Source organism: Physella acuta, unplaced genomic scaffold (genome assembly GCF_028476545.2).
Source record: "Physella acuta isolate Inbredline_101_S28 unplaced genomic scaffold, ASM2847654v3 ptg000792l, whole genome shotgun sequence".
Classification (NCBI taxonomy): Eukaryota; Metazoa; Mollusca; class Gastropoda; family Physidae; genus Physella; species Physella acuta.
In genome coordinates this window covers 512,009-538,714 of record NW_026732310.1, presented here as the reverse complement: position 1 = coordinate 538,714, position 26,706 = coordinate 512,009, and the positions used below count along the sequence as shown (strand labels likewise).

Here is a 26,706-nt window from a genome sequence, read left to right as displayed (position 1 = left end):
GTATCTAGGACATCTAATTCTCTAGGCCATCTAGTCTCTAGGACATCTAATTCTCTAGGCTATCTAGTATCTAGGACATCTAGTCTCTAGGACATCTAGTCTCTAGGATATCTAGTCTCTAGGACATCTAATTCTCTAGGCTATCTAGTATCTAGGACATCTAGTCTCTAGGATATCTAGTCTCTAGGATATCAAGTCTCTAGGACATCTAGTCTAGGACATCTAGTCTCTAGGACATCTAATTCTCTAGGCTATCTAGTATCTAGGACATCTAGTCTCTAGGACATCTAGTCTCTAGGATATCTAGTCTCTAGGATATCAAGTCTCTAGGACATCTAGTCTAGGACATCTAGTCTCTAGGACATCTAATTCTCTAGGCTATCTAGTATCTAGGACATCTAGTCTCTAGGACATCTAGTCTCTAGGACATCTAATTCTCTAGGCTATCTAGTATCTAGGACATCTAATTCTCTAGGCCATCTAGTCTCTAGGACATCTAATTCTCTAGGCTATCTAGTATCTAGGACATCTAGTCTCTAGGACATCTAGTCTCTAGGATATCTAGTCTCTAGGATATCAAGTCTCTAGGACATCTAGTCTAGGACATTTAGTCTCTAGGACATCTAATTCTCTAGGCTATCTAGTATCTAGGACATCTAGTCTCTAGGACATCTAGTCTCTAGGACATCTAGTCTCTAGGATATCAAGTCTAGGACATCTAGTCTGTAGGACATCTAATTCTCTAGGACATCTAATTCTCTAGGACATCTAATTCTCTAGGACATTTAGTCTCTAGGACATCAAGTCTCTAGGACATCAAGTCTCTAGGACATCAAGTCTCTAGGACATCAAGTCTCTAGGACATCTAGTCTCTAGGACATCTAGTCTCTAGGACAGAAGCTGATCTAGTCTCTAATGTCTTTGTCCCGCAGACGTGACCTAAGAGCTGTCTCGCGAGAACGACGGTTCTAACGGTCCCATTAGGAGCCATCAATTTACAAAGTTGTCCGAGGGAAATTGTCTTCAAACTAACGCCACAAATATGATCCTCTGTTTGCCACCAGCTGCCCATAACACTGCAGAGCAGTTCCATTTCTCTAAATTTCTCCATGAAAAATGTGGTCTCTCTCTCTCTCTCTCTCTCTCTCTCTCGAGAAAAAAAAAAACGGCTACTTTTAACTTCGAGACTTGAGAAATTGAAAAAAAAAATTTCATTTTTTAGAAATATTTTTTGTTTCACTCCATCGCTGATTTTTTTGTTGTTAAAGCATGGATGACTTGGACGTAAGCACGAGGCACGCAATGCTTTTATTGAAATCATCGGACGAATCCATGAATCATTTAAACTTCATTACAGGACTAAACTCGGGTCGTGTATTACAGCCGGCTAGAGAAAAATTGGGCTTTTAATCAGGAAGGTATTCTTTTCATTAGATGATGGCGTCCCGCAGCGCATTGTTTGTCAACGCTAATCATTGTCCTTAAAGAGATAAATTAGGCGATATTTGTAGTCTCTTCAATACTTGTTAGTTTGATCTAAGTAGCCTCTCCTATGATGATCTCAGTAGCCTCTCCAATAGTTTAATGATGATCTCAGTAGTCTCTCCAATACTTGTTAGTTTGATCTCAGTAGCCTATCCAATAGTTTAATGATATCAGTAGCCTCTCCAATAGTTTAATGATGATATCAGTAGCCTATCCAATAGTTTAATGATGATCTCAGTAGCCTCTCCAATAGTTTAATGATGATCCAGTAGCCTCTCCAATAGTTTAATGATGATCTCAGTAGCCTCTCCAATAGTTTAATGATGATCTCAGTAGGTAGCCTCTCCAATAGTTTAATGATGATCTCAGTAGCCTCTCCAATAGTTTAATGATGATCTCAGTAGCCTCTCCAATAGTTTAATGATGATCTCAGTAGCCTCTCCAATAGTTTAATGATGATCTCAGTAGCCTCTCCAATAGTTTAATGATATCAGTAGCCTCTCCAATGATGATCTCAGTAGCCTCTCCAATAGTTTAATGATGATCCAGTAGCCTCTCCAATAGTTTAATGATGATCTCAGCAGCCTCTCCAATAGTTTAATGATGATCTCAGTAGCCTCTCCAATAGTTTAATGATGATCTCAGTAGCCTCTCCAATAGTTTAATGATGATCTCAGCAGCCTCTCCAATAGTTTAATGATGATCTCAGTAGCCTCTCCAATAGTTTAATGATGATCTCAGTAGCCTCTCCAATAGTTTAATGATGATCTCAGTAGCCTCTCCAATATTTTAATGATGATCTCAGTAGCCTCTCCAATAGTTTAATGATGATCTCAGTAGCCTCTCCAATAGTTTAATGATGATCTCTGTAGCCACTCCAATAGTTTAATGATGATCTCAGTAGCCTCTCCAATAGTTTAATGATGATCTCAGTAGCCTCTCCAATAGTTTAATGATGATCTCAGTAGCCTCTCCAATATTTTAATGATGATCTCAGTAGCCTCTCCAATGATGATCTCAGTAGCCTCTCCAATGATGATCTCAGTAGGCTCTCCAATGATGATCTCAGTAGCCTCTCCAATAGTTTAACGATGATCTCAGTAGCCTCTCCAATAGTCTAATGATGATCTCAGTAGCCTCTCCAATGATGATCTCAGTAGCCTCTCCAATGATGATCTCAGTAGCCTCTCCAATGATGATCTCAGTAGCCTCTCCAATGATGATCTCAGTAGCCTCTCCAATGATGATCTCAGTAGCCTCTCCAATAGTTTAATGATGATCTCAGTAGCCTCTCCAATAGTTTAACGATGATCTCAGTAGCCTCTCCAATGATGATCTCAGTAGCCTCTCCAATGATGATCTCAGTAGCCTCTCCAATAGTTTAACGATGATCTCAGTAGCCTCTCCAATGATGATCTCAGTAGGCTCTCCAATAGTTTAACGATGATCTCAGTAGCCTCTCCAATAGTTTAATGATGATCTCAGTAGCCTCTCCAATAATGATCTCAGTAGCCTCTCCAATGATGATCTCAGTAGGCTCTCCAATAGTTTAATGATGATCTCAGTAGTCTCTCCAATAGTTTAACGATGATCTCAATCGCCTCTCCAATAGTTTAACGATGATCTCGGTAGCCTCTCCAACGATGATCTCGGTAGCCTCTCCAATAGTTTAACGATGATCTCGGTAGCCTCTCCAACGATGATCTCAGTAGCCTCTCCAATGATGATCTCGGTAGCCTCTCCAATGATGATCTCAGTAGCCTCTCCAATGATGATCTCGGTAGCCTCTCCAATGATGATCTCGGTAGCCTCTCCAATGATGATCTCAGTAGCCTCTCCAATGATGATCTCGGTAGCCTCTCCAATGATGATCTCGGTAGCCTCTCCAATGATGACCTCAGTAGCCTCTCCAATGATGATCTCAGTAGCCTCTCCAATGATGATCTCATTTCACTGGTGGTAGTGAGAAGGGGAGGGCTACGTCATATATGTCTGTAAGTCCGTGATTCTTTGTCTATTCAGCTATTCGTCCCAGTATTTATGTTTTTCTTTGTGTGTCCGACTATGTTTTTGTGTGTGTCTGGCTTTCTTTATTTTTTTGTTTTTCTTACTATTAGTGCGTTGTTTCACTGTCTATATTTCTGTGACAGCTCTAATGTCTGCTTGATTATCAGTTTGCTCCCTTTAATTGTTTCCATATATAGGCCAACCTTTGTTCAGAGAAATCTTGTACCATATATTCCTAAAAAAAAATTTGTCATTAAGAATTTTCCCCCTAGTATGTCGTTTTACGCATACTCACAGAGTATGTAAAGTGATTAACACTGACATATAGACCTGTGGTGTATTAATTGTCCATAACCCTAACGCCGACACACATAATGTGTATTAATTGACCACAACGCCGACAGCCAAAAGTGCATTAATTGACCATAGCCCTAACGCCGACAAACAAAGAGTTTATTAATTGACTACAACTCAGATAAGATGAGTCAGTTACATCAGGCTTTTTTTTGTGTCTTTTTTTTACATTTTCCTTAGCAAGTGAATACAGCGGCCTTGATGCACGACGGTAGAATGCACATTGTTCCGGTAACTACGCGATCCATTTCAATTCGATATTTCTCATTTCAGCTAGGAAGTGGCGTTATTGTTGTCGGCCGGTCGGCCAAGTTTTGAAAAGGACATGGCCGCTCCGCAAAGCATGCAACACTTACTGGGCTCTAAAACTGAATGAATCAATCTGCAGGGGAGCTAATTCAGACAGAACCTTTCAACTCGCTTTGACCAAAATAATTTCCATGTTGCTGTCGGGATTAAAAAAATAAATCCATAATCAGACATTGTGTCCTGTCAGTGGAGCTCTCCCGCCCAAACTGTGGGCAGCAGACGATCACTCACGCGAGACCCATGCCATTCATAAAACGCGGGGGAAACTGATGACTACTTTGAGTTATATTTTTTTCTTTCCTGTGCGGGAAATCTAAATAATTGGTTTCTGATGTTCTATTTTAGTATAGTGTGGTGTGTATTTAGACAGTAATTACAGCCAATCATCACACGTTAAGCCCGTGCCCCCTCTGTTTGACCGCTTCGAAGACATTAACCGCCGGTCCAACACTCCCCACCCCCCTCCTACATACACCATTACCCGCCCCTGCCATTACATTCCAGATAATATACCTCCGCACAATCTTTATTCGCCCCTGGCGACCGCGACCACAAATACATATATACACGCACATATATATTTACATACATATATATGTACATACATACACACACACACACACATATATATATATATATATATATATATATATATATATATATATATATATATATATATATATATATATATATATATATATATATATAAGAGAGATACATTTGATACATCTCTAGACCTACTGTCAGAAGGGAGCGTCTTTATAGCGAGCGGTATATATCCATAAACCTACCTAAGTATGTCAATAGAACGGGGTGTGCTCTTCGTTTAAAATAGATCCCCTGCCCCTATCTTTCACAACTCTCGATATCAGCTCCCGCAACGGGTGGCCATATCTACCCCCCCCCCCCTCCACACCCTCCATCAGCTGAGATTTGAAGTTAGAGAGATGGAAGGGTGTCTCTAGCATGAGAGAGAAATGGAAGGTTGCTTCTAGAAGGAAGGAAGGAAAAGGATGTTCCATTTATATGACTTCATGCTGTCCACATTTGATGTGTCCACATTTGATGTGTCCACTTGATGTGTCCTGATGTGTCCAGTGCTCCAGATGGCTCCAGAGATTAATTATAGACCCCATTTACAGCCATAGTGTTATAAACCACAAATAGGCCTGCTTAAAGAATGTAGCCTATACCTGTTGTTGTTTTTTTAAACCATATATACTTAAATTATCAAACCCATCAGTATAGTGCTATATAAACTATTGCTACAGTTATAAAATCTAACAACAGAAATTGAAACAACGCATTGAAAATGTTTCAGGAAAAAATTAAATAAAAAAGCTATGTTTAATATTAGAGAATCATTTTGAATCGATTAAAGTGTGCATTATTTATAGCTTAAACCCATCCAATCAATAATTGACTGCTCTAAAAACTATCAGAGAGCCGTACAGTTGTGCTCTACCTCTGTGTAACTAGCAGTCCTGCAGGCAACCTGCAGACAACCTGCAGAAAACCTGCCGTGTAAAACGTTACGGTAAAATTATTTTCGCAGGCAACCTGCAGATAACCTGCGGACACCTGCCGTGTAAAATGTTACGGTAAAAATTATTTTCGCAGGCAACCTGCAGACAACCTGCAGACACCTGTCGTGTAAAACGGCAAAAGTTGTTTTCGTACTGCCTTGGCCTACCATTGAGGGTAGGTCTTACGTCACCAACAATTTTCCTAATGACGGTACACAACAGATCAATAGCAACACGCACATGGTCTGGGGGGGGGGGGGGGTGGAGTTGATCGTCATGGTAGGGGTGGTGGAGCATCTTGGTAGGGGTCGTGTGGTTGGTGGAGCATCTTGGTAGGGGTCGTGTGGGTGGTGGAGTATCTTGGTAGGGGTCTTGGGGGTGGTGGAGTATCTTGGTAGGGGTCGTGTGGGTGGTGGAGTATCTTGGTAGGGGTCTTGGGGGTGGTGGAGTATCTTGGTAGGGGTCTTGGGGGTGGTGGAGTATCTTGGTAGGGGTCTTGGGGGTGGTGGAGTATCTTGGTAGGGGTCTTGGGGGTGGTGGAGTATCTTGGTAGGGGTCGTGTGGGTGGTGGAGTATCTTGGTAGGGGTCTTGGGGGTGGTGGAGTATCTTGGTAGGGGTCGTGTGGGTGGTGGAGTATCTTGGTAGGGGTCTTGGGGGTGGTGGAGTATCTTGGTAGGGGTCGTGTGGGTGGTGGAGTATCTTGGTAGGGGTCGTGTGGGTGGTGGAGTATCTTGGTAGGGGTCGTGTGGGTGGTGGAGCATCTTGGTAGGGGTCGTGTTGGTGGTGGAGTATCTTGGTAGGGGTCGTGTGGGTGGTGGAGCATCTTGGTAGGGGTCGTGTGGGTGGTGGAGTATCTTGGTAGGGGTCGTGTGGGTGGTGGAGCATCTTGGTAGGGGTCGTGTGGGTGGTGGAGTATCTTGGTAGGGGTCGTGTGGGTGGTGGAGCATCTTGGTAGGGGTCGTGTGGGTGGTGGATAGTCATAGCATAAGTCCTGTGGATGCTGGGTCATTATGGCAAGGATCATGGGGGTAGGGGGGGTGGATAGTCATGGCAGGGGTGGTGTGGGTGGTGGATTGTGTGGATAATGGATTATGATGGCTGAGACTTTGAGGTCGGTAGATAAATTAGGTAGTGGCCCATCATATGAGGCTTGTTTCCATGGCGGCTCACTACTGTAGAATCGTTGTTGTATAACTATATAGTGGGAGAGGTTTTGGATGAGATTATATCACCAGTGTGTAGTTGTGGGAGAGGTTTTGGATGAGATTATATCACCAGTGTGTAGTTGTGGGAGAGGTTTTGGATGAGATTATATCACCAGTGTGGTGTAGTCGGACAGTTGAAATGTAGGAGAAAGCAATTAATCCAGTGGTGAGCGACCATGACATCTTGAACCATGAATGTACCATTTAGTACGACAAAAATTAAAATAAGAATTAAATCGTGACTTTAAAAACATAGTTTAGATCCTGCAGGATTTTAACACTTTTCCCGACACAAAACATAAACTTTTAATGTTTTAATCGATTAAGCTAAACCCCCATAGATACCCTACCAAATTCACGAGTTGGTCTGCCTATGTGAAGTATGTATGTCTGCAATACATGCTAGAAAACATACTCATGTGGCCAGCCACATATCCACGTAGCGAGGCCATGTCTGAAGACAAATGGTATCTGCCAGTGAAACGTCCTGAGATTACTTCCCCTGGCAGATGGATCAGAAGAATGTGATCCCTCCATCTATATGACAAATGAAGATTGCTGTTGCCGCCCTTGTTAATCAAATTTATTATTTGTTTCTTCGATACTTTCAAGCCAATAGTCAGGGGGAATTATCCTCTGGACCGTCGTCCGTCCCTTTGAAGAATCCGCACCGTCTCCGCGGCCATTTTCCCCTCCCCCCGGGACGAGCGCATGGAAATTTAATCTTTCGCCATGTCGAGCGGTGCAATTTTCCCGGCCAATGCTGGAGAATCCTCGTCATTTTCTTGTCAAAATTTGTTTGACTAAAGGCAATTGTTTATTCAATTATAAACCTGTACAGTGTACGGTCGTGTTGATCGCTTGATGGCGTCAGAAAATGTTAAAATTAAAACGTGTAGGTTGTGTCAGCTAGCAACCATAGTGACCCCAGAAGCAGCGGTAGTTGTTTCATTTTTTTCATGGAAGCTTTCCTTTGTTCACTGACGGCGTGGACGAATGATAGAGCTTACGACTGCTAGCACGAAAGTCTCGAGTTCAGATCCAGAGCTTGAGGATATAGGACGTCCCTGAGTCCACCCAGCTCTGATGGTTACCTGACTCACGTTAAGGAAACTGATGCGTCTGAGCGAAGTGCTGATCACACTATCACACTAGGTATGCCGAGGTCATTGACACAGAAGAACTCTACTTTATCAGCCCATGAGTCTTGGGCTCGAACTGGAAAAGAGGATGATATTATTCTCTGATACATTTAATCTGCTAGCTTTTATTGAAGCTTGTATTATATAAACTCAACCAAAGGCATGTTGAGTAATTGTGCAGCTTTATTTCAAATAATGCCATCAGTGAGGGCGGTACAAAACAACTTTTTATTTGATTTGACGGCCGTTTCTATTTCACGTGAAATTACGTCCTTAATTGCAAATGGGCATGCGCGCCTACACATTGGAGCAAAAATTAACATAGATTTAGATTGCCTTGTTTGTGAAACTGCTTGTGATACTAAAACAAACAGCAATAGTGATGGTCTAAAGTTTGCTGTTTGTAATACAGCAATATAACAAGATCCTATGAAGATGGTTTGCTTTTATAAACTTGTATTTAAAAAAAACCCACTTGATTTTGATGTGTGTCAAAATATAATCGCACGAACGTATCAAGTATTCTTGTATGGTGAGAAAAAAAAACACTAACCATCTTATAATAGCTAAATTATTCCAAATACACAATGCTACATTTGGTGCTGAAATGGTTTTATTGAATTGATGTAAGATGTAACAATTTATTCCTAACTACATTTAGCTACAAATTGGTCTGGTATAAAAGTTATAGTAAATAAATATATAGGCTTAAGTAATTCAATGCAATATGGATGGAATATTAATTACGTTGATGAGAAACTTAACAAGTACCTGAACGACTTGCCAATTCACATTTAGAACTTACTCAGACGCATAACTATTGGGTGTATAATAAACACCCTAGGGATGTATTGATTGCACCCCCCTCCACGGGAATGATTGTAACACTTCATTGGTTTCACAGTTTTAAATATTACATGCCGTGTCTCACATTACATCTAACTTTGATAGTTTTCTTCTTTGTATAACCTGTTCTCTCCATCTCTGTAATCAGTGTAATCTCTAGACCCTTAAATATTTCAGCGACGGCATTCATGCATTCAGTAACTCCACGTTTCAACTAGTCTAGTTACTCCATGTCCAACCATCTAGTTACTTCATGTCCAACCCGCATCTAGTTACTCCATGTCCAACCATCTAGTTACTTCATGTCCAACCCCCATTTAGTTACTCCATGTCCAACCATCTAGTAACTCCATGTCCAACCCCCATCTAGTTACTCCATGTCCAACCATCTAGTTACTCCATGTCCAACCATCTAGTTACTCCATGTCCAACCCCCATCTAGTTACTCCATGTCCAACCATCTAGTTACTCCATGTCCAACCATCTAGTTACTCCATGTCCAACCCCCATCTAGTTACTCCATGTCCAACCCCCATTTAGTTACTCCATGTCCAACCATCTAGTTACTCCATGTCCAACCATCTAGTTACTCCATGTCCAACCCCCATTTAGTTACTCCATGTCCAACCCCCATTTAGTTACTCCATGTCCAACCATCTAGTTACTCCATGTCCAACCCCCATCTAGTTACTCCATGTCCAACCCCCATTTAGTTACTCCATGTCCAACCCCCATCTAGTTACTCCATGTCCAACCCCCCATTTAGTTACTCCATGTCCAACCCCCAATTAGTTACTCCATGTCCAACCCCCATTTAGTTACTCCATGTCCAACCCCCATTTAGTTACTCCATGTCCAACCATCTAGTTACTCCATGTCCAACCCGCATCTAGTTACTCCATGTCCAACCATCTAGTTACTTCATGTCCAACCCCCATTTAGTTACTCCATGTCCAACCATCTAGTAACTCCATGTCCAACCCCCATCTAGTTACTCCATGTCCAACCATCTAGTTACTCCATGTCCAACCCCCATTTAGTTACTCCATGTCCAACCATCTAGTTACTCTATGTCCAACCATCTAGTTACTCCATGTCCAACCCCATCTAGTTACTCCATGTCCAACCCCCATCTAGTTACTCCATGTCCAACCATCTAGTTACTCCATGTCCAACCATCTAGTTACTCCATGTCCAACCCCCATCTAGTTACTCCATTTCCAACCCCCATTTAGTTACTCCATGTCCAACCATCTAGTTACTCCATGTCCAACCATCTAGTTACTCCATGTCCAACCCCCATTTAGTTACTCCATGTCCAACCCCCATTTAGTTACTCCATGTCCAACCATCTAGTTACTCCATGTCCAACCCCCATCTAGTTACTCCATGTCCAACCCCCATTTAGTTACTCCATGTCCAACCCCCATCTAGTTACTCCATGTCCAACCCCCCATTTAGTTACTCCATGTCCAACCCCCAATTAGTTACTCCATGTCCAACCCCCATTTAGTTACTCCATGTCCAACCCCCATTTAGTTACTCCATGTCCAACCATCTAGTTACTCCATGTCCAACCCCCATTTAGTTACTCCATGTCCAACCCCCATTTAGTTACTCCATGTCCAACCATCTAGTTACTCCATGTCCAACCCCCATTTAGTTACTCCATGTCCAACCATCTAGTTACTCCATGTCCAACCCCCCATTTAGTTACTCCATGTCCAACCCCCAACTAGTTACTCCATGTCCAACCCCCATTTAGTTACTCCATGTCCAACCCCCATTTAGTTACTCCATGTCCAACCATCTAGTTACTCCATGTCCAACCCCCATTTAGTTACTCCATGTCCAACCCCCATTTAGTTACTCCATGTCCAACCATCTAGTTACTCCATGTCCAACCCCCATTTAGTTACTCCATGTCCAACCCCCATTTAGTTACTCCATGTCCAACCATCTAGTTACTCCATGTCCAACCCTCATTTAGTTACTCCATGTCCAACCCCCCATTTTTTACTCCATTCCAACACTATAATTTTTAAAATCCTTAGTGAAAAGTAAGAAATGTGTAGAGTTTTGTTAGAGTAAATCTCATGGCGTCAACACAGTCGACCTGAGTCTATTCATTCTCAGACTGTCATCGGCATATCCTGGAAAAAGAATTCAATTATTTTTTCATGCTCCCCCCCCCCCACCGTCGTTAACATGACAAGGCTGGCCAGTAGAACTCTAATATAAAACTTGGAGCAATCTAGCATTCATGGGTGAGTGGCTGGCCGTTTAGAGCCACGCATTTAACTCACGCTAGGGCCTTAAGCCTCCCTCACATTCCCAGCCCCTCCCACTGGAGGCTACTTTTATATCAGGAGGGCGGGCGGGAGAAGGGGGAGAATTGTATCACCTGGGCTGCAGGTCTTTATAGGTTTTCAATAAAGATGCTTATCTCTAATTTAGCATAAGTAGGCCTACTATCATTGACGATTTGGCTAATGAATAACAATTAAGATATATCCTTCCTAACGAATGCCATGTACAATAATGCGATACAAGTGTTAGAAAAACGACTTTCAAAAATAACATTTAAATATAAATAAACCGGGAGTGATCTCCCCTAAACTTTCTCGAATATTCTTATATAAAATAACAGGGGATGGGAACTCGGGCTCTAGACATGATTTTTAATCCATTTTAAATTCTTAAAGTTTTAAAAATAGAATAAAATCTCGTAGACAAATTAATTACACACCAAGTGAACGCCAAATAAAAAAGCGCATAATAGTGCGCAATATTATTAGTACTTTAAAAATTTACATTAGTTTTTTGAGAAATCGGAAGTAGCGTAAATTACTACTTCCGGTCAACGGAAATTACTCAAAATTTAACAGATGGTAGAGAATTAGATCTTTTACTTACATGTGAAATTTCATTTATCTATCTGAAATAGTACTCAAGTTATAGGCTTTTGAAAAATTCAAAGTAGGAAAAGTACCACTTCCGGTTATCGAAAATCGCTCAAAAGTTGATACGGATCTACGATTTTGATAAAATACTTATATATGAAATTTCATCAACCTAGCTGTAACGGTTCTCAAGTAATCGTGTTTACACACGGACAGACAGACAGACACACACACACACAGACACACAGACATACGGACAAGATTGCAAAATTATGTTTTTCCGTATCAGTGAGGTGTAAAACGTCGAGATTTGTAAAAATCTCGATTTTTTTTTTTGCACGATTACAATACTTTCTCTATACTTCGTATATACGAGAAAGTAAAAAGATACATTATTGAAAACAAATGAACAAAAGTCATGTGATTAGCATGATAAGGTATTACGTGTTTCATATTTCCTATGTACTGTTTGGGAGATTAGAGCTGGATATATATATATATATATATATATATATATATATATATATATATATATATATATATATACATATATATATATATATATATATATATATATATATATATATATATATATATATATATATATATATATATATATATATATATATATATATTTCTTAAAATGTTGCTCAGGGCAAACATATTGAAAAATTGAAACTTTGTATAAAGTGCTATTCATTTTTTTTAAAGAAACAATACGACAGTACTTACTAAGTAAGCTTTGAATAGAAATTATTCGTCTACTTAATGTGTGACACTGGAATGAGGTTTGAATAAGTGAGGAAGATTTGAAGAATTCATGCAAAATGTGCAACATGTAATTTTTTTAAAAGAGATAATCGATGAAGGAAAGTAAAAAAGAGATTTAACCTGATCTGTAAGGATCATGTTGTGGTTTTGGTAATTGAATAAATGAATGAATCTCCCGTTATGCATCTTCTTAAATCGATTTTGACCCCATCTCGCTATCCCCGCTTATCAAGACACCACCATTGCACGGAGTTTAAAGAAATGATACTGCAATTCTTTCTACACACAGAAACATAAACTTACCATATTCATATTGCCCAATTCGTATCACCATAATAACACTACATCAACAAACACGTACGTGCCCTATTTCAGTTGCCCTTTTATATTGCCCTATTCATACAGCCCTATTCATATTGCCCTATTTATATTGCCCTATTCATATTGCCTTATTCATATTGCCCTATTCATACAGACCTATTCATATTGTCCTATTCATATTGTCCTATTCATATTGCCCTATTCATATTACCCTATTCATATTGCCCTATTCTTATTGCCTTATTCATATTGCCCTATTCATACAGACCTATTCATACAGACCTATTCATATTGTCCTATTCATATTGTCTTATTCATATTGCCCTATTCATATTGCCCTATTCATATTGCCCTATTCTTATTGCCTTATTCATATTGCCCTATTCATACAGACCTATTCATATTGCCCTATTCATATTGCCCTATTCATATTCCCCTATTCTTATTGCCCTATTCATACAGACCTATTCTTATTGCCCTATTCATATTGTCCTATTCATATTGTCCTATTCATATTGCCCTATTCATATTGCCCTATTCATATTGCCCTATTCATACAGACCTATTCATATTGCCCTATTCATATTGCCCTATTCATATTGCCCTATTCATACAGACCTATTCATACAGACCTATTCATATTGCCCTATTCATATTGCCCTATTCTTATTGCCCTATTCATATTGCCTTATTCATATTGTCCTATTCATATTGCCCTATTCATACAGACCTATTCATATTGCCCTATTCATACAGCCCTATTCATATTGCCTTATTCATAATAATATTGCCCCATTCACAACACCAACACACATTCTCGTGCCCTATTTATCAACGATTGCTTGACCTAACATTGTATTCTACCTCAACCAATTTCCACCCTCTGTTTTATTATCCCAGCCGTCTTTAGTTTTATTGCTTAATAAATAAGAGAAATGGAATCTCGCCCCATCAGCCGGTGTTGGCCGGCAGTAAAATAAAGGTGATTTATTCATTGAACGCGAGGCTTCTCACACTGGTGCATACATCGACACCAGTGTCTTTCACACGTTACATGGTGTCATGGTGTCATTGTCACATATTACATGCGTTCATGGTGTCATTATCATATGTTACATGTGTTCATGGTGTCATTGTCATAGGTTACATGTGTTCATGGTGTCATTGTTTTTAGCGCAATTTCCATACGGAAAATTGCGATTATTAACTCGTCAAGGATCTGTGTCCGATGTGTGTCCGCAGCTTTAAGTCGTATCTCCTCCTCAACGAAGCAATATCGAGGACTAGTTCCAAAAGCAAATATGTTAAGCAAGTTCCGAGGTTGATTGTGGGCCAAAAAAATTCACGGAATTCCTTCCTGGATTTCCCAGAAAAGCCAAAAAACCTCGAAAAAATTCAGTTTTTGGCCTATATCTCGGCAACCAGACCACTTAGCGACTTGAAACATTTACCAATCGATTTCTGCCATAATTTAGAACAATATTGCAGAAGAAAGTTTTCAAAAATATCCTTCCGTTTGGTCACAAAATTAAAAAAAAAAAATTACATAAACACCTACAAACCGATCGTTCTCCTAGCTTGAACGCACCCCAGCATTATACGTCTTGTGGTTTGTCCCCGTGTGTGCTTTACGCTACGACAGATCAATTTTTAGATAACATAAGGAAATTACGCTTAAATTGTCACTAGACTTTTTATTAACTTGTTTTACTTATTTATCGAAGAAATTCTACCGCCCCCCGAACGAAATGGAATTTATATAGAAAATATATACTTTTGACAGTGTCCACCCCCCCCCCCCCCCCCCGTCCACCCCCCGAAAATTGTTGTTCTCCCCCCCCCCCCCCCCCCCCCCCCCCCCCCCAAAAAAAAAATTTCAAGTGCACCCCCGGAGAAAAAAGTCTGGAAGAAACACTGGTTCACACGGAAATAAAGTACCACTCCCGATTACAGAAAACAAACTTGTGCATAAATATAAAACTTGCATGTGAAATTTCGTTTTAGCGGCTTTTAAGAAACCGGGAGTAGATTTCGCACCAGTTCTAGTGACCGGAAATCGCTCAGCGTTTTATAGAAAACGCACATCTATATATATAATTCTCTTCTTGGAGACGCTAGAAAACAAGCTGTAAGCGCGCTCCCTGCCACCCCACCCCTACATAGTCTGGTGAGCTGCGGTTCACGCTAAATGTTTCAATCGTAGAGCAGGGTTTAGTGACGGCTATTAGGGGCAGATAATTTAGTTTGAAAAGATTTTAAACTTAGGGGAGGTAACTAAGAGGAGGCTGCTTTCACGGGGGGGGGGGGGGTAGGGTAGGTGTTGGGGGAAAGGAGGGTAGGGGTAGTATCGTTCTTAACGACCTACTGATAGTGTTTTAAAGCAAATATTTTCAGTGGCAGCATTGGTACTGTCGAATTCACAAATTATGAATTACTGTAAAGTAGAAAATAAAACAACTAAATAGCGGCGTATGATAGGCCGCGGGTCGGCTCGTTTGATATAATACTTATATATGAAATGCGGACAACATAATCAAAACGGTACTCAAGTCATCGTGTTTTTAGACACACATACAGACACACAAACTCAACACACACACACACTCTTCACACTCAACACACACACGCACACACACACATACTCAACACACAGACAGACGGACAGGATTATAAAACTACGTTTTTCCGGTATTGGAAGGTTATAAATAGTCGAAAATTTATCACATTCACGAGTTAGATTTTTTCACGAATACAATTCATCTTTTATATTCCGTATACGTTAAAGTAGGGAGATGAAAAACGGCGAAAACTCAACATTTAATTTAATTTTTGTGCACGATTACAATACTCTCTCAATACTCCGTATACGAGATAGTAAAAAATGATATTTATGCATTTTCTTCGAAGAAGTATATTTCTGGAAAGTTTTAACGAAATCTCTGCATTAGAAGTGGATCAAAACTGAGTTTCAATATTTGCCACACACCCGCAAACAAACAAACGGACATTGTGAACTAAGTAAAAACTTGTAAACAAACAACTGGGACATCGTAGCTAAATGCCAGGCATGTTCCATAAATTAACCTTAAAACCTGACGTGTTTCCAAGAGCTCACTTCTGTATTAACATTAATTTTGTTTTTTCTTGAATAATTTCTTTCTTCTGCATGTGAATGTGCAGCTGAATTAACTACCCTTACACCACCCATCTCCCCACCATCCATTACCATACCCAGCTATATATTAAAGAACCCTCGCGTACCGCATTCCTCGGTAAATTGTTAAATAATTGCAAACATTAAATTGATATTTTATAATTTAGTGCTGACGAGAAAACGTGACTTTAAAAACTGACAACAGACGAGGGCACAACTGGCCAGGCAGTGAATGCCGTCTGCTGGTGAGCTAGAGCTTGCCTAGCACAACTTCGATTGATTAAACCCACAAGTTTTAAATTCTTCTCTTATTAAAAATCCCATAACGTGAAGTGTTTAAACAGCGATTATATCATCACTGCCTGTGTGACAACAAAGATTGAAGGGACATGTTTTGTTTATCGTCTTGTAAACAACATGACAGGCCAGCCTTCCTGGCAAGTGTTAGCTGATACCTGGCAAATGTTGGCTGCTTTTTGTGGGACTCTGCTGGCGAAACTTGAATGTTTTTTGTGGGACTCTGCTGGCGAAACTTGAATGTTTTTTGTGGGACTCGGCTGGCGAAACTTGAATGTTTTTTTGTGGGACTCGGCTGGCGAAACTTGAATGTTTTTGTGGGACTGTGCTGGCGAAACTTGAATGTTTTTGTGGGACTGTGCTGGCGAAACTTGAATGTTTTTGTGGGACTGTGCTGGCAAAACTTGAATGTTTTTGTGGGACTCTGCTGGCGAAACTTAATGTTTTTGTGGGACTCTGCTGGCGAAACTTGAATGTTTTTGTGGGACTGTGCTGGCGAAACTTGAATGTTTTTGTGGGACTGTGCTGGCGAAACTTGAATGTTTTTGTGGGACTCTGCTGGCGAAACTTGAATGTTTTTGTGGGACTCTGCTGGCGAAACTTGAATGTTTTGATTTTTTTGGTACTGGTAAATTTAGGGTGTGTTTGTGTGTTTCCTCACCAGATGATGCTTGTTGTTTTTTTGTTTTCCTGCCCCCCCTCACCCACCCCTACCTCGACCTTTTACAAAACGGTATTTGGATTCTTTTGCCATTGTAAAGTTAACGGGAAGGACTTTTTACCTGGGTACGTAGAGAAATCCTTTACAAGTGGGTTACTTAACACACATACAAATCATTTACATGGTGAGAAATGACGTCATTAGTTCATATTGGTTAAAATGTTTTACTAAATGTATACAGGACAGATCAAAGCCTTTAACTACTGTAGATATTTTATACACACGTTTTATCGAGATTTCGGTAAGCAAGAAGAGACAACACGAATATCTATTTACAAACATAAACATTAATTCACACACTTTACCAATTGACTCAACCATCTGAGTATATTAAACTAGGTTCGAGAATAGTTTAAAAAACTAAGACTTTACCAGCAGAGTATACTAAACTAGATTCGATTAGTTTAAAAAACTAAGACTTTACCAATTGAATCAACCAGCTGAGTATATTATTTTAGGTTCGAGTAGTTTCAAAAATTAAGTCGTTTTCTCGAGTGAGATAAGAGGATACTTATCATTGTCGGCTACAACCTCCACTTTCATTATACCACTCATACCAGGTCTAGGCTGCAAGAAAAAAACTAATTAGAAAATCACGCACCACAAAAAAGGTACGGGAATTTGAATAATTGTTTCGTCACGTTGGCGAAAGATGGACATACTTTTACATTGTGTCATGGTGTGTAGGTTGGGCTCATTCATGAGTAGTGTATCGTGAACTGAATGATGTTTGTATGATTATAGCATGGTCTAGGACTATTGAGTGGATATGATGTGCTAAGTCGGAGCATACACATCAGCTAGTTGGGAACATAGCATCTCCCCCTCCCCCCGTAATGATGTGGGGAAGGGAAATGTCCGGGTGGTAATTGACCGGGGGGGGGGGTAATGTCGTAGACCCCATCTAGATAGTTCCTGCTGGTGAGGTAGTGGAAGCATGGAAAAGGTTATTCCAATAAAATACTCGGTCATCTTTAGGGGGGCATCTGGTATTAGGTCCGTCATCTGTAGCGGGACATCCGGTCTTAGATCAGTCATCTGTAGCGGGACATCCGGTCTTAGATCAGTCATCTGTAGCGGGACATCCGGTCTTAGATCAGTCATCTGTAGCGGGACATCCGGTCTTAGATTAGTCATCTGTAGCGGGACATCCGGTCTTAGATTAGTCATCTGTAGCGGGACATCCATCCGTCGTCTGTAGCGGGACATCCGGTCTTAGATCAGTCATCTGTAGCGGGTCATCCGGTCTTAGATCAGTCATCTGTAGCGGGACATCCGGTCTTAGATCAGTCATCTGTAGCGGGTCATCCGTCCGTTATCTGTAGTGGACATCCGGTCTTAGATCAGCCATCTGTAGCGGGACATCCGTCCGTCATCTGTAGCGGGACATCCGGTCTTAGATTAGTCATCTGTAGCGGGACATCCGGTCTTAGATCCGTCATCTATAGCGGGACATCCGGTCTTAGATTAGTCATCTGTAGCGGGACATCCGGTCTTAGATCCGTCATCTATAGCGGGACATCCGGTCTTAGATCAGTCATCTGTAGCGGGACATCCGGTCTTAGATCAGTCATCTGTAGCGGGACATCCGGTCTTAGATCAGTCATCTGTAGCGGAACATCCGTCCGTTATCTGTAGTGGACATCCGGTCTTAGATCAGCCATCTGTAGTTGGATATAAGGTACTAGATAAATGGCCCGTTGAGGAAGGGTACAACGGGCGCTAGGCTGATAGTGCTGTCTCTTTTCTCTAAACTAAAACCATCCCACCCCCCCCCCACCCCCCCACCCCCCCACCCCACACACACCACCCCCACCCCCACCCCCCACCCCCACACACACCTCCACCCCCCACACACCACCCACCCCCACCCCCACCCCCACCACCCCACCCCCCACACACCTCCCCCCACCCACCCCCACCCACCCACCCCCACCCCCCAAAAAAACATGTCTACCGTCCCATTCAACGAAATATAATTATATACTTTTTCCAGTGTCCGCCCCCTTCCCGAAAATTCTACCCCCGCCCCCGAAAACCTCAAGTACCCCCTGCCCCTCTCCGGGGAGGAAAAAGTCTGAAAGAAACACTGGTGTCGCGCTTAGCCACTACGCGAAGAATTGCATTAAAGAAATTGCGAGAAAACCACTTTTTAGATTAGACACATTAATTAGGTGGTAATTTTATTATAGAGTATCGATGAGGAAACCACCCCACCCCACCCCCCACCCCCACACACACACCTCCACACACCACCCACCCCCACCCCCACACACACACCCCCACCCCCACCCCCCACACACCACCCGCCACCCCCCCCCCCACACCACCCCCCACCCCCCACACACACACCACCCCCCCACCCCCCCCACCACCCCCCCGCCACCCCCCACCTCCCACCCCCCACCCCCCACTCCCAAAAAAATCATGTCTACCGTCCCATTCAACGAAATATAATTATATACTTTTTCCAGTGTCCGCCCCCTCCCAGAAAATTCTACCCCCGCCCCCGAAAATTTCAAGTACCCCCACCCCTCTCCGGGGAGGAAAAAGTCTGAAAGAAACACTGAAACCAACCCACCCCCCACACACCACCCCCCACCACCCCCCACACACAACCCCCCACCCCCCCCCCCACACACACCCCCCCCACCCCCCCCCCCACACACCACCACCCCCCCCCCACCCCTCCACCACCCCCACCCCCAAAAAAAACATGTCTACCGTCCCATTCAACGAAATATAATTATATACTTTTTCCAGTGTCCGCCCCCTCCCAGAAAATTATACCCCCGCCCCCGAAAATTTCAAGTACCCCCCACCCCTCTCCAGGGAGGAAAAAGTCTGAAAGAAACACTGAAACCAACCCACCCCCCCACACACCACCCCCCACCCCCACACACCACCCCCCCCCCCACACACACACCCCCCCCCACCCCTCCACCCCCCCCCCCCCCCAAAAAAAAACATGTCTACCGTCCCATTGCAAGAAAACCACTTTTTAGATTAGACACATTAATTAGGCGGTAATTTTATTATAGAGTATCGATGAAGAAATTTCTTTTGAGTTGGGGAGGGGGGGGGGGGGGGGCTCAGACGTTCTTACGCGGGGGGTGGGGCTTCGCCCCTACCCGAAGAATTGTATGCAAGAAACTCTTCACGCAAACCATTTAGATTAGACAACATTTCCTTTTTTTCAATGTTTACGCGATAATCAATGACGTCATATTACTGTGTGCACTCTCTGGTTTGAGATTATGTTCTACTCTACGCTAAATGTGTCGACGTCATATTTCGTTTTTCGAATTACTGTGCATGTTTTTATTTTGCTTGTGTTTTCTCTAGAGCGTTCTTGTCAGACAGAGCGTTCTTGACAGACAGCGAAACTATTAGTATTAACGAGAAAAATGGCCCGTTGAGGAAGGGTACAACGGGCGCTAGGCTGATAGTGCTGTCTCTTTTCTCTAAACTAAAACCAACCCACCCCCCCACACACCACCCCCACCCTACCCCCCACCCCCCCACACCACCCCCACCCCCACCACACACCACACACCACCCCCACCCCCACCCCTCACCCCCACACACCACCCCCTCCACACACCGCCCCCCACCCCCCACCCCCCCAAAAAAAAAACATGGCTACCGTCCAATTCAACGAAATATAATTATATACTTTTTCCAGTGTCCGCCCCCTCCCAGAAAATTCTACCCCCGCCCCCGAAAATTTCAAGTACCCCCACCCCTCTCCGGGGAGGAAAAAGTCTGAAAGAAACACTGAAACCAACCCACCCCCCCCACACACCACCCCCACCCCCCCCCCACACCACCCCCACCCCCCCCACACCACCCCCACCCCACCCCACACCACCCCTCCCCACCCCTCCACCACCCCCACCCCCCAAAAAAGCATGTCTACCGTCCCATTCAACGAAATATAATTATATACTTTTTCCAGTGTCCGCCCCCTCCCAGAAAATTCTACCCCCGCCCCCGAAAATTTCAAGTACCCCCACCCCTCTCCGGGGAGGAAAAAGTCTGAAAGAAACACTGAAACCAACCCACCCCCCCACACACCACCCCCCCCCCCCCACCCCCACACACCCCCCCCCCCCCCACCCCTCCACCCCCCCCCCCCCCCCAAAAAAAACATGTCTACCGTCCCATTGCAAGAAAACCACTTTTTAGATTAGACACATTAATTAGGCGGTAATTTTATTATAGAGTATCGATGAGGAAATTTCTTTTGAGTTGGGGAGGGGGGGGGGGGGGGCTCAGACGTTCTTACGCGGGGGGTGGGGCTTCGCCCCTACCCGAAGAATTGTATGCAAGAAAATCTTCACGCAAACCATTTAGATTAGACAACATTTCCTTTTTTTCAATGTAGAATCAATGACGTCATATGACTGTGTGCACTCTCTGGTTTGAGATTATGTTCTACTCTACGCTAAATGTGTCGACGTCATATTTCGTTTTTCGAATTACTGTGCATGTTTTTATTTTGCTTGTGTTTTCTCTAGAGCGTTCTTGTCAGACAGAGCGTTCTTGTCAGACAGAGCGTTCTTGACAGACAGCGAAACTATATAAAACGAGAAAAATGGCCCGTTGAGGAAGGATACACCGGGCGCTAGGCTGATAGTGCTGTCTCTTTTCTCTAAACTAAAACCACCCCAGCCCCCCCCCCCACACACACCCCCACCCCCCCCCCCCCACACCACCCCCCCCACCCACCCCCCCCCCCCCCCCACACCCCCCACACCCCAAAAAACATGTATACCGTCCCATTCAACGAAATATAATTATATACTTTTTCCAGTGTCCGCCCCCTCCCCGAAAATTCTACCCCCACCCCCGAAAATTTCAAGTACCCCCACCACTCTCCGGGGAGGAAAAAGTCTAAATTAAAACCACCCCCCCCCACTCACCCCCCTACCCCCCCCCCCCCCCCTCTAAAAAAACATGTCTACCGTCCCATTCAACGAAATATAATTATATACTTTTTCCAGTGTCCGCCCCCTCCCCGAAAATTCTACCCCCGCCCCCGAAAATTTCAAGTACCCCCACCCCTCTCCGGGGAGGAAAAAGTCTGAAAGAAACACTGGTGTCGCGCTTAGCCACTACGCGAAGAATTGCATTAAAGAAATTGCGAGAAAACCACTTTTTAGATTAGACACATTAATTAGGCGGTAATTTTATTATAGAGTATCGATGAGGAAATTTCTTTTGAGTTGGGGAGGGGGGGAGGGGCTCAGACGTTCTTACGCGGGGGGTGGGGCTTCGCCCCTACTCGAAGAATTCTATGCAAGAAACTCTTCACGCAAACCATTTAGATTAGACAACATTTCCTTTTTTTCAATGTTTCAATGACGTCATTACATTACTGTGTGCACTCTCTGGTTTGAGATTATGTTCTACTCTACGCTAAATGTGTCGACGTCATATTTCGTTTTTCGAATTACTGTGCAGGTTTTTAAATTCCTTGTGTTTTCTCTAGAGCGTTCTTGTCAGACAGATAGATAGATAGATAGAGAGACAGCGAAACTATTATTATAGATAATAATTGGATTCGTCATTTTCTTCTGAGGTCATCTTCTATTTCTCTCCCCTACCCCCCCCCCCCTCCCACCCCCGTCAGTTTCCTCTGGCTGGTAAACTATCTGGTTTGGATTTATCCATGTTTTCTGAAGTTTTTATTATTATCCTGCCTTGTGTTTATAACCTCTCGTTGCTTTTGTACTGCATCTTGTATCTTCTACTTTACGTTTTGTTTGAGAGTCTGAGTTCACTAGCACGCCATGATCTACTTGCGAAAAAAATCCCACATTCAAAGATTTACTCGCTACACCACACAGATACAAGATCTACTGCTACACCACACAGATACAAGATCTACTGCTACACCACGTGGTTCGCCTTACTGACAATAACAATGTCTACCCCCCATATAACAAAGCACCGGCACATCATCAGTCTAGCTTGCATGGGGCGAGGGGCGCCAGCACCCAAACAAAGCACCACCAGACAACCAAAAGAGCAGCTGTGATGTTCTTTTTACCTGTCTCTCTAGTCGCTGAGGTGAAGCTAGGCCTATATGTCACATATTTCTTTAGCGTTCATAGACCAACGCATCATGTCGCCCCCCCCCCCCCACCTCCACTTTTCTTTATGTCAGCTATGTTCACCCGACCGTGACCACCTAACATACAATAATCATCAGACACCTGATCAAATAACAATAAACTATACACGCGAATTTACTGATTTTATTGACACATTATAATCTAAAGATATGTCAGTTTCAATAATGTGTCCTCATTAAAAAATAACATTTAAAAGATTGAAAACTTTGCTAGTTTTTTTTTTTCTTTTAAAATATAAAGAGCCGCGGAAAACCCCAAACTAAAAAAAAAAAAAAAAAAAAACAAGAAAAATCCAGAAAATAAATAACTCGCTCGACTGAATACAACCCTCCACAAAATGAGACGGGTAGCCAGAGCGTCTACCTGGGACAGGTGGGTGGGGCGGTGGGTGGGTGGGTTGTGGCAGACACCAACTTAAGTGTCTGAATAAAGAAGACGGGATAGGTGATACGGTTGGCAAGAATGGGACACAAGAATGTGGTGACAAAGTTTTATGCGAGGCGCGATGCGCTTTGTGAACCCAAGTTGAACTGCGTACAGATATATGAGTCGGCTTGGATATCAGAATGACTTACATTTGCAATTCAAACGCATAAACCAAGCATGTGTTAGATACTAGAACACGCTGCATCATACGATTTCAGACTCTTTTAATTTAAAGTACTGTTTTATTTGTTCCATCAATGAAATAAAACACTTAACTGGAAATTACGTGAAATATGGATTTATGAAAAGAGTTTAGCCGTTTCTTATTGTGGTGAGTGTTCGGTACACGTGATTTTTCAGGTAGCTAGAAGTTAAAACAGAAGGAAGTCAAATGCTGTTAGTGAATGGTTTGTTCAATGGGATGTTAGCGATGGGTAACTGGCGAATTAATTGATGCTTGCTAATGCTGTAGGTTCGATTCCACCCTTTTCAATCCGTAATACAAGAGTGTCGCGCGAGTGAGTTATAATTACGGCCCATCAGTGGCGTCGCTAGGTCGGGTGTCACCTGGTGTGGAACCTTATGTTGTCACCCCCCCCCCCTCCCCCCACCAAATTATATATATATATGTATCGATGTTTATCTTTAGTAGACTATTAATAAAGTTGGATGTAGCATAGACTGAACTGGAAAAAAACAATTTTTCATATTTGTATTTCGCTATGTTTTTTGTCTAGGTGTCACCCCCTAAATGGTGTCACCCGGTGCGGTCCGCACCCCCCGCACCCGCCTAGCGACGCATCTTCGGCCTATAATCCTTAATGACTAATCAAAGTAAAATAGCTTTTAAAAAATAAATAAATAAGAAAACCCCATTTTAGTAGAACTATTTTAGTCTTATTAACTTAAGTTTATATCTAAATATAACCTTGATCTGGATGCTATATTAAAAGTTAAAACAGAAAAAAGATAATCAGTAGGCCCTAGGCTGACCATAACAAAACTCAAAAACTATTCTTACATTATCAATTATTTCGAAACAATTTAATAAATCAAATCAACATAACTATAACACAATCATTCTTCATTGATCTAGTCTAGTTTTTTTTTTTTTTTTTAGTAATTTAGGGCCTAGCCTAGATATCTAACAGCGCCGGTACAACACCGATAATTATTCAAATACAGAGGCAACGCACCAGTATTTGACAGTAAGAAAAGTTAATTACTACCGACTACAATACTAGCACGAGACTAAAGAGGTGAAGAGAGGCTGACGTCTGCTTCCAGCCGCACGGCTGTGTGTTGAATGGGGAAGAAATCCTTTGGACAAAAGGGAAAAATGTGTTGAACGCTGTGTTGCTTCGTCTGACTAGGCCGCTAACTTACATTGTACCTTTTGAAGTGCTATAAAAATTAGTTAGGGTAGCCCACCAGTGTAACACTACCAACAAGAAACTATAACAAAGGTTTACGACGAGTGTAAAAACCTGATTGTCTTGGAGGACAAGGGGACTCACTCTCTTGATTTCTAGGATTTTATTTAGGGATACAAACAGAAATAGCATATATCCGATCGAATGACCCGAATAGTGGCGAATAGCCATAGATCTAGATCTAGATCTAGATCTAGATCTAGATAGGCTTAAGTTAAGGTAAGATAAATTTAAAGTTTTTAAGTAATTTTAGAAACTATCTAGATCTAGATCTAGATCTAGATCTAGTATTTTTATTTAGGCCTAGATTCTAGCCTTTTTTCTAGGCCTATTATTTAATATTTATTTATTTTATATTTTATTATTTAGAGGTGCAATAGAGCAAGATTCTAGATCTAATCTAAATTTATTCTAGACTAGATCTAGAATACTACTAGTCTAGTAGATTCTAGTACTAGACTCTAGATCTAGACTAGATCTAGTGTTAAGTGTAGAGCAGAAGAGGCGTATCAATGGGGGGGGGAGGGGCACATGTAAGTAAGGGGCACCCAAAATCATGGGTTGGAAAAAGTAATCGAAAGTTTGAAGAAAGGGGGGGGGGGGGTGCAAATCGAAAGTTTAGGGGGGGGGGGTGGAAATCTAAAGTTTGAGGGGGAGGGGGGTGCAAATTGAAAGTTTGTCCCCGGGTGCCGTGTAGGGTTGCTATGCCTCTGGTGTAGAGTGTAGAGTAGACCTAATCTTAGAATCTAGTTATCAGTAAGATCTAGATCTAGATCTATTAGAGTTTAGAGAGGTCTAGATCTAATGATTTAAGACTAGTTTATACTTCATTTTAATGTTTGGTTTATCTTTTTATGTAAATAAAGGTAAAATCAGATATAGGGTCTGGAAAGATAACATTCGTTACTGTAAAGTACTGTAAACTCCATAGTTTATTTGACTGTTGAAATAATAATAGGAGAGTCAAGTGCATTAAATTAATGTTTTAACTTAATTTAATGTTTAATTGACATGAAACTAGCAACAATTAGGCCTAGTAAATCTAAATATTATTAATAAAGTCGAGTGTAGTAATTAATGTTTTTTTAAGAAACACAGAAAAAAACCTGTAGAAGATTGGCGACAAGTAGATTCTAGCTCAGTTAGTAAAATAAGACGATTAGATTTACTAAAGTTAAAAGTAGTAAGAACTAGAACAATGTTTAGTAGCAGCAATAATTAGCACATACACTTAAATAATTAGAAATACAAAATAATTAGCAAAACAGTAATTCAAAATGCAAATAAAATAATAATTGCACATTTTCAAACATAATGTATTAAAAATGATATGGCAGCAAATAAATGATGGTTTACATTAATTCTGGTGGTTTCCAGAACGGCTGGACAGACTACGCTATGGTTTTACTGTTTTTTACTGCTGTACAGTTCCGTTATAATAACCCACGCTATATCGTGATTTAACCTAAATAAAATGTAGTAGACTTCTAGATAGTTCTAGATCTAATCTAGAAATAATCGAGATTCTAGATAAGATTTAGAGAATCTACTAGATCTACATTAAACTAAACATTAAAATTAAGTCATAAATGTTTGTGTTGCGATTGTGTTTGCGTTAGTCGTTAGTGTTTGCATTTTTGTTTTTCCGTTACGTTTGTTTTTCCG

At 41.9% G+C, this 26,706-nt stretch overlaps 1 protein-coding gene across 2 annotated transcripts in view; it reads left to right on the top strand.

Annotated features, from left to right (window-relative positions):
* Nucleotides 1-24,850: 24,850 nt before the first annotated feature.
* The window catches only part of LOC131950962 (teneurin-m), an 86,078-nt gene continuing 84,222 nt past the window's right edge, over nt 24,851-26,706 (top strand). For both annotated transcript variants that reach the window (XM_059313195.1, XM_059313194.1), the window contains exon 1: nt 24,851-25,260. The gene's annotated coding sequence lies outside the window, so the exon portion shown is untranslated. The remainder of the gene's footprint in view (nt 25,261-26,706) is intronic.